This window comes from Lycium ferocissimum, chromosome 9 (genome assembly GCF_029784015.1).
Source record: "Lycium ferocissimum isolate CSIRO_LF1 chromosome 9, AGI_CSIRO_Lferr_CH_V1, whole genome shotgun sequence".
Classification (NCBI taxonomy): Eukaryota; Viridiplantae; Streptophyta; class Magnoliopsida; order Solanales; family Solanaceae; genus Lycium; species Lycium ferocissimum.
This window is the reverse complement of record NC_081350.1, coordinates 67931224-67941039: the sequence shown is the minus strand read 5'-3', so window position 1 is coordinate 67941039 and position 9816 is coordinate 67931224. Positions and strand designations below refer to the sequence as shown.

Below are 9816 nucleotides of genomic sequence, written 5' to 3'. Positions count from 1 at the left end.
ACTAACATAACCATGATACCTTTGCTCGGACCCGCGAACGAAGGGACAATCATAAGAGGGTACGGGAATATCAAGATCGAAGTACTCCTAGTGCTTTTAAGAGTAGAGCAATATGAAAGCTCGTTTACTCGTTGTTCGCTTGTATTATATGATCATGCTAAATAAGAAAGAAAGGGAAATCCTTAACATACCTTTTGGCCTTCTTAACTACTTACACTTATCCCTCCAAGCTCATAATCTACATTCAAGAATATTTATACCATTGTTAGGCTTATCTTTATATACTTAAGCCTTCAAATGAAATCTATTTAGAATCTGTCGAAATTCGGGCACCATCTCCCCTGTTTATATCCCTAGCCCGAAATCACAATACCAACAACCAACAACAACAACAACAACAACACTAATATCACAACATCATCATCGATACTAAAATACTCCATAAAACGTCCCATATGATGTTCATCCGATTTCTCAACCAACTACTTTATTATACGACCATTTCATCGCTCTATCTCCGTAAATAAACCTAAAGTAATATCAATAGGGAGAGATTCATACCTTATTCTTACTAGGACAATAATATCTTCAGTGTTCGCCTAAAATCCAAACCGAATCCACTGCAAAACAATACTACAAATCACAACTACGCTCTATCCGATCCTAAACTAATATTCCGCCACTTTAAAATCACTCAATTTATGACATCCTCACACCCTCATCTATTTTCTGAGTTTTTTTTTTAGAAACACCTGGTGAAAAAGAGGGGTTTTACCCTTTATATAGGGAGTCAAAGTCGGTGGAACCGACTTAATAATTGTCCTTCGCGAACGCGAGGTCCTCTCGCGAATGCGATGGTCTGGAATTTCCATGGCCACCGCGAACGCGAGGCCATCTGGCGAACGTGAAGGGCAATTCTCCCCAGTTCGCCCAATTTTCATCTTCTGCCCATTTGACCTCCAATCCTTCCAATACTTTTCATACATGATCGTAAACCCTTATAACCATAAAATAGGCGCATATCATTCCAATGTTCACAATTAAGCAGTTGACACCTACGGAACTCAACGTGCAAACTACGAGGTGTAACAGCCAGCTCCAAAACGAGGGCTGAGACAGGTCTATAGTGAGCTCCTGCCTCTATCTAGAGCGAGCTCCCTCTGTCCTCTAACGATTAGCCAAATTCCGCTCTTCTGATTTCATGGTTCTATACTTTGGTTCTGGAGTACGGAATGTTAAACAATTGGAGAATGACACTAGCTCCTATAAAAGATTTATGTGGGGTGATCTAAATACTAGACTGGTGATTTTTGTTATAAGAAAACTCCGCTAAAGTAACATGATCTCAACATGTCCTTAAGGATCTAAATAGTTTGCTCAGGCTAACTGAAAATGTGTAGGTGAAAAGTGTAGCTAAACTCAACTTGTGTACCCATGGCCTTTTACACAGACTGCCAAAAGTGAGTTGTAAACTATGTTCCCTCGTAGGAAATGATATAAAAGGGTGTGCACCCCATGCAACCGTTCTATCTCTCGGATGTAAATATATGAAGTTTCTCAAAAGAGTTATAGTCTGGACTGTATGTGTACAAACCTAGTTAAGCTCTGAACAATCACCCAATTTGCACCAAACTTTCTCAAACTACACAGTGAGCTTACCACGATGTCTATAATAATCCTTTCCCACTTCCACTTGGGTATAGTCATACTCTGAGTTAAACCTCTGAGTTTCTGGTGCTCATACTTAACTTGTTAACAATTCAGCAACGAGTTAAATGATCTACGATGTCCCTCTTCATCTTACTCCACCACAAGAATCTCTAAAGTCATGCCACACCTTTGTAGCCCAAGGATATATTGAATATCGTTATCTTTGTGCCTCCTCAACTATGAGTCTTTACAGGTAACCTGTATTACAAACACAAACTCAACCCTTAAGTTGCATTACATCATTTCCACCAATTACTGGCTAGAAGTCGCACCCTTCGAAACCTTGTCTATCACGACGCAATTTGACAAGGCCGTAATGGCACCTAACCCCAAAAAATTAGGCAAACCTAATTGCATACAACTTCTACTTTTGCTATCTAAAAGACATAATTTAATTTTGCAAATAGCAAATTTTCCTAAAGAAATAATTTAAGCAAAAATATTGCAGAAAGACCCAAAAATACCAAAGACTAGTGCTACAAGTCATGAGAGACTAATATAGAGTAAATACAATAGTCTCATAAATAGATATGTCTGGAATGTAGAATATTAATGTCACAACCCAAAAATCATAAAGTCGTGATGGCACCTATTTTCAACCGATAGGTAAGCCAACCTAACCAATTCCTATACAATAAAGTAAATAAGAGAAAAGCTGAATATCCATAATACTAAGTCTTTATAATCGAAAATATAGAGAGAAAAAAAAACCAAATATCCACTCAAGATTGGTGTCATAAGTACAAGTGCCTCTAAATAAGAAAGTACAAGTTTGAATCAACTATTACATTGTCTGAATACAGAAAGGAAAGACAGAATGATAAAGGATAGACGAAGAAAGAGTGTTACGGGACAGCCAGGCAACTCACCACGGTCTCCTAGATAGAATCTGCTCATACTCACTCCGCTCTGTGATGTCCACTAGTACTCGGGGTCGAATCTGCACCACTAAAAGTGCAGCAAGTCTAGTTTGAGTACGGAAAGCTTGTGTACTCAACATATCTCATAGACCGATGACGAAAGAAGTAGTGACGAAGTACATAGAAGAGTCCCGTTTTATACCTTACCAGATACTTTATCTCATAACCGAACCAATTACCACGTACAAAATATAAAGTCCAGTTAAGCCACGCACTCAAGGAAACAGATAATCAAATAAGGAGTCCATCAAGTAAACAATTAAGCAAAGATTAATGAAATGCAATGCAATGCAGTATGCTCTGTAAAAACACAGAGCTTCTGAAAATGTAGGGAAGATGTGACCCATGGGGGACCGCGTAAGTCCATATACCACCAGGAATATCAGATCTCCCAGATCACATCGGGTACAGACCTTAAGAGGCCAAATCATGCTCCCGACCTTAAGAGGCCAAATACTAATGCAACATGTTGCAAGCTTGCAATCAGATCAAATCATAATCATATGCATGATACAACACATAAGAGAATGAACATCTCGACACCCGGACTTCATAGCCAACAATTCAAGTAAGTTCGTCAACAGTTCAGACCTGATAGCAATATGTTCAGGTAAGTTCATCAACAAATCAGAATTAATAGCCAACAATTTCAATATGTTTACCAAAGATGTTTATAATGAGTGTACGTGGTTTTTGGAATATCAAACATAGTCAACAATCAAGTATAAGAAAGTAGCACATAACAACCAATGCCCATATGCTTTGGCATTCTTAGGTAACGACCCATATCTACGGAGTACATCACTACATATCATATAACAGTGGTACTCATACAATGCCTGTCACATCATGGGTATAAGACCCCCTGTTACACCCTTACCCCTTTATTAATCAATTTTTAATCTTTACTTAGCAAAAATTTCCCCCAAGTGAAGTCAAAAATCTTAACATACCCGAATGTCGAGCAATGTGCCACGAACCTCAAGAGATCGCCTTTCCTTTCCTCAAAGCCTCAGATCGATATCAATCTATCAATTACGTAATCTACATGAGTATACAGTCCGTAGACGCCTATATTGCTAAACTTATATCTCAGGTCCCAAAAGTCACCCAAAAAATCGAACCCGAGCCCCCAAGGGCAAAACAGGAATTTTATTAGAAAGACAGTTTACCCATGACTTAATTAGTATAAACCATAAAATCATCTAAAACCAACTACTAATTGGATCTCAAATCAAAGAAAAGCTTAATTTCAACTTTAGGGCCAAAAACCCTAATTTCCCATCCCAAAATCATGGCTTAAATCACTAATTAAAAAGAGGAATTAAGAGATAACATCAAATTTAGGATTAGAATCTTATCCCCAGCTTAAACGAGCCAAATTCCTTTGAAATCACCTCAAACCGAGCTCTAGAATTTGAAATATGAAAATGGAGAAATGTTATCGAAATCGGAGATTTATTTCACTGTTCTGCCCGGCCCTTCATGGCGATCGCGAGCAAACTATCGCGATTGCCATGAGTCTCTCGTGACCAGGCCTAATTTTTCCCTCCGCGATCTGAGTCGAAACCCGTGAATGCGAAGACCAGCGACCCCGACTGGCCCAACCCTACGTGACCGTAAAGACCACCACGTGATAGCCATAGCCAGCCTCGCCAAGCTACGCGATCGCGAAGAAGGATGCCTAGCACCAGAAACGAGCAACTCAAAAATACCCCCCTCGATTTAACACCCAAAACTCATTCGGAACCTCTCGGACACAAACCAAATATGGATTTTAGTCATAAAACACGTTATGAACCTGCTTGCGCGCTCAAAACATCGAAACGGGGTCTTCTTGACCCGATGTTGCCCATGGTCAACTCTAAACCTTAAACTTAACTAGTTTCCAACCAAGGTCCAAAATGCGCCAGAGCCTCTCGGGATCTGAACCAACTATTCGACTAAGTCCTAAATCTCATTCCAAACTTAATGAAATCGAGGAAACTTCGATACGGACCCATTTACCCCCGATGTTGACTATGGTCAAACTTTCTCATTTTCTTAACTTAAGAACTTCCAGATTTGCTAAATCTAATTTGATACTCACTCGATTGCCTCGAGAATTGTGTCACCCATTCCCGCAAGTCATAAAATACCATGATAAAGCTACAGGAATGGTATTTTGGGGAAAAAGAGTCAAAAGCTCAAAACGACCAAATGGGTTGTTACAATTAATAAAGATAGATGAGAGTCCATAGTAGTGCGAACTAGTCTAAGAAGCTCACCACAAAGTATCCATTCAACTCCTACACCCGTTCCTGAGCTTCATAATATAAGGATCAAAATCTTCATAGAAAGTGTAGCATGAGTACAACAACTTGTATCGAGTAAGTATCCTCATTCCCCCCCCCCCCCCCAAGCTAGTGGAAAGGTTTGGTCAGAAAATAATTACTTAAACAACATGTGCAGTTATAATATTATCTTAATTGAAATTAAGCACAAAACAGCGTAATGATTTGTGTAGAGGTAATCATAAACGATATGTAAAAATGCACGAGTAATCAACCTTTACTCAATCCAGGGCTCCAGTGCACACAGTATCTTTTACTAGCACTCCCAATGCTAAAAAATATGCGGGCAAACAATCCGAGAGACTTGGGTTATACAATGACTTATGAGGGATGGTTCTTATCTGCACACCATAACTAGAGTACTAAACTATATAATCTTGATACATATATGGTCCCATCTGACTTATTAGATCAAACCACATGTCAAGATATGCATAATATATGCAAATAAGTAGACATGTCTACAATGCATGATTATGTAGTTAAATATGTAATTAAACATGTACATAGCTCATAATGTTAGACTAGCATGATCATGTTGCCTATAACATTATGCCAGCATAATAGAATGCTCAAAGTAATCACAACAAAAGCACGTAAAGCATGTATATCAATATCCACCTATACCCAACATTCCTATACCTGATATCTGCATATGTTCTCATCACTTCACATATATGGTACCCTTATATACATAGTATTTGACAAACAATATCAATTTGGGAAAATTCTCTCATTGAGGCGAAATCCATAACTTACCTCGGCTTGAAGTTTCCATAAACTTCACGAACTACCTTTCCTCGTTCCAAAGCAACCACACGAGCTCGATCCGTTCAAAATAATATTGTATGAATTAGACGAATCCATCAATACTAATTTCATATTTTTAAGCCAGGACAAAGTCAAAGTCACCACTAAAAAGTTAACGCCAATTCGCATGGTTAAACCCAAAAACAAACTATGTATATATGGTACCCATAACCTATGAGTCCATATATGATACAATACGAGTTCAAATTGATGTTTGAAACCCCAAATTTCACTCTCTTAAACCTAGGGCAAAATCCCAAATTTCTACTCTTTAATTCCATGCTTTAGGTGTTAAATTCAAGGGTACTCACAATATATAATCCAAACGAAGTTAAAATCACTTACCCAAACTTTAAGGTGAAAATCCACCTTTGGATTGTACTAGTTTGAGATCCCAATACCCAAAATGGGGAAATAGATCAAAATCCTGAATATGGAATTTGTGCTCCAATTGCGCTTCTTTGCGATAGCGATAGCAGCCCTCACTACCGCAAAGATCAACCTAACTAGGCCTCCATTATGAATGAGACCTCCTCCCACACGACCACGATGCCCAGTGACCCAAACCTGCACAATCACGAAGCATTGTAGCTACACCAAAAACAAGTTACACTATCCAAATGTGATTTCCTTACCCAAAACTCACCCGAGCCCCCCAAGTCTCAAACCGAACCATCTCTAAAATTTCCAAAACCCTATATAGACTTATGAGAAGTCTCTAATATGGGAATAAGATTTAAATACTCAAAAGGGGTCGGGATGTTGCATCCCCCCTCTTAAACAAATACGCATCCTCAAACAAGTTTAAAATTGTGCCTGAGCCATTAAATAGTTGTGGATATCTACTCTGCATGTATGACTCAGTCTCTCAATCCGTTTCCTCTATTGAAATTACCTCCAATGCTCACAGAAGCTATCTTTTTTTACCTTAGCTTTTGAATCTGGCTATCTAAAATAACCAACAACTCTTCCTCATAGATCAAGTTCTGATCAAGTTGAACCATATCTAACTTCAACACATGAGAGTTGTCCCCAATGTACCTTCACAACGTAGATACATGAAATATAGGGTGAACTGGTGTCATGTCCGATTTCTAATGCTCATATATAACCTTTTAGTACTTCAAACACCATGAAACATGGCCAGCTATGTTCTTCTCATCTATGCCACCAATAATATTGTTTCAGCTCACTGTACATCTTTGTAGCCTCTAGATGGACAGAATACCATGAACAGTGAGCTTCATAAAGTATCAATTTTCTCAAATCACCAACATTAGAGACACATATCCGACCTTAGAGCCCAAAAAAAACCCTCATTATCATCAATAGTGACCTTAGTAGCATCATACAATGTCTTTAAGCTCACACAAATGTTGACCCGCATACTAGTAAGCCTTATTCTACTCAATCAAGGACGATTGATGACAACATAATTTAGAACCTTGCTAGGTTAAAAAACATCCAATCTTACAAATTTGTTGGTCAAAGCCTGAATATCCATGACTTTTAGATACATTACGCCTCTTATTTGATACCCTTTTCTTGTGTTTTAAGTTCATTTTGACCACTTTATGCTTAATATGTGTGTTTCCTGTGTAGGATATGATTTGATAGAAAGACGACAATTTGATACAAAAAGAGATGGAAAAATGACTATGAATTCTAATTAGAAGTCATTCACAAGTATTTAGATCAAGGTAAGCATTTGAGGGCCAAGAACGCATGAAAATAAGCTGAAAAAACAATGACGTATCGTGAGATTTGGTAGGGTACGAAAGAACATAGGGTAGGTACACTGAGTACCGTACCAATGTAAGTATTTGCAAAACCTGTAGAATTTCACTCTCTGAAGTTTATGCTTAGTACGGTGCATGGGTATGATACCCTGTGCAGGCATATTTTACTACAATGCGAGTTAGATTTGGACTATACGAAGTAATTCGATCAAAGATCAAATCCTAACACTATAAATACACCTTCTACACATTTTTATGGGAGATTCAAACTCTTGAGAGGAGAACAATGCAAGGATAGTTAGAGCAACGTGGAGCAGAGATTCACACAATTTATCTTTTCTTTCTTCTATTTTTATAGTTGAACAATTATGAATTGTGTAGTGGCCACAAGCATGAGTAGCTAGTTTCGTATTATTCTAGGGTTACGGGATTATCCACGAATGTTGTTTGTTGAAGCTTTATGTTCGAATATGTTTGATTATCACTAATTTATATTGGATTAATTAGTTTACTTATGTTATCCTACGCTTAATTATTTGATTTATTGATCACCAATTGAATACTATCTACGAATTTATTCTGTGCACCCGAAAGGGGAGGTCTATTTTTCATTATAGGATAAGGTAGGGCTTGTTCAGTGAACTAACGATTGACCTGACACTAATTAGGGGTTCTGATTAACTTATAGCTAGCAAGTGACTAGCTAGTTGTAGACCTATACTTAGTTTGTCTTTCTTAGTCAAATACCAGAGATGCAACTGTGTTCTTATTACTTGAGATAACCATGAGAACACATGCGTTTTAGTAGTTTGAATAGGCTCGGTTTATAAGGAATGAACTCCGGAGTAAAATCAACCTTATGGCTAGTAAACTAGATTTTCAATGAATAACTAAAGTGATACGCAACTGGTTTGGATAAATTACCCGTAGCTCTAGGATATATCTCTCTTCTGAATCCGCAATCATCATATTTATGTTTGCTTGCATTTACGTTTTTACTTTAAAAGATAATAATTTGATAAAGTTGGTCTTGGTACTCAATCTGATTTGAAAGTTAATGATTAAGTCCTCATTGGGGGAGATGATATAATTATCTACATATTACTTGTCGACCATGTGCGCTTGCGTGTCTATTGTGAATCGGTCGGACTTCGAGACTTACTTTTTTTGTAGATTAAATAGTTTTATTTTTACTTTTCTTTTTCCATTTTATCATTTGTTTGTTTAGTGTGTTATCTCAGGAACTTCCCAAGACGACACAAGAGACAAACAAGATGGTGATAGAGGTGGCTATGCCAAGGGTAGAAAACATGAGCCAAGCCATTGCTAAACCTATTATCACCGAACACTTTGAGCTGAAACTAAACATGGTGCGACTAGTCCAATCTCGGAGCCAGTTTCTGGATAACCTACATGAAGACCACAACAGCACATAAATTAATTTTTAGAGGTCACAAACTCTTACAATTCCACAGGAGTGACTCTAGACTAATCAGGCTGACTTTGTTTCCATTTTCCTTGTTGGGAGAAGCGAAATCATGGTTGAAGAACGAGCCTGCGAATTCCATCTATACATGAGACGGTCTTGCTCAGAAATTCTTGATAAAGTCCTTTCCGTTAGAAGATTAAGTCTCTCAGGAGTAAAATTTTGCGATTTGAGCAAGAGCAAGGGGAGACATTTCATGAAGCCTGGGAGTGATTCAAGCGATTAGTCAAAGAGTGCCCTTATCATAGGCGGTGTAATTAGATCTTAGCACACTTTGTGAAGAGCTTACACAATGAGATTAAGATGCTTCTCGACTTTGCTTGTGGAGGGTAGTGTATGTAGAAATTTTTTATAAGCTTAAGACACTGCTCGACAATGTCACATCAAATAACCAGAAATAGCAAGGTGAGGTAAGCAGAGCTACTATTCCCAAAAAAACAAGTGTCATCGAGGTGGACGCTACTCAGTCCTCCTGCTAAATTTTGTGATACATTTTAAATGCAAGGGTATCTAGAGAGATGGTGAACAAGTGAAAAAACTCTATGTCACACTCGAGCGTTAAAAGTGTGTTGTAAATGAGACGATCATATTCAACAGGCTACAATATCAGGTTCAACACGCTTTGTACCAGCTATGTAGGATCAGATTTCCTTGGCTATACAACTTACATGTAGAATGTCATAATATGTTACAATATTTGTCATCGTATAAGGCTAAGTTGTTATATGCTAGGGTTTTGTGGAAACTACCATCAGTAGCAACAGTGAAACGTAATACAGATGGAGCTAGAAAAGGGAGTCTAGGTAGAAGCTCATATG

At 38.0% G+C, this 9816-nt stretch overlaps 1 non-coding gene across 1 annotated transcript; it reads right to left on the bottom strand.

The window, feature by feature from the left end:
* Positions 1 to 9142: 9142 nt before the first annotated feature.
* Positions 9143 to 9249, bottom strand: LOC132032232 (small nucleolar RNA R71). The gene has a single exon (XR_009408379.1). It is a non-coding gene; the product is annotated as a small nucleolar RNA R71 (small nucleolar RNA).
* Between the last annotated feature and the right edge of the window lie 567 nt (positions 9250 to 9816).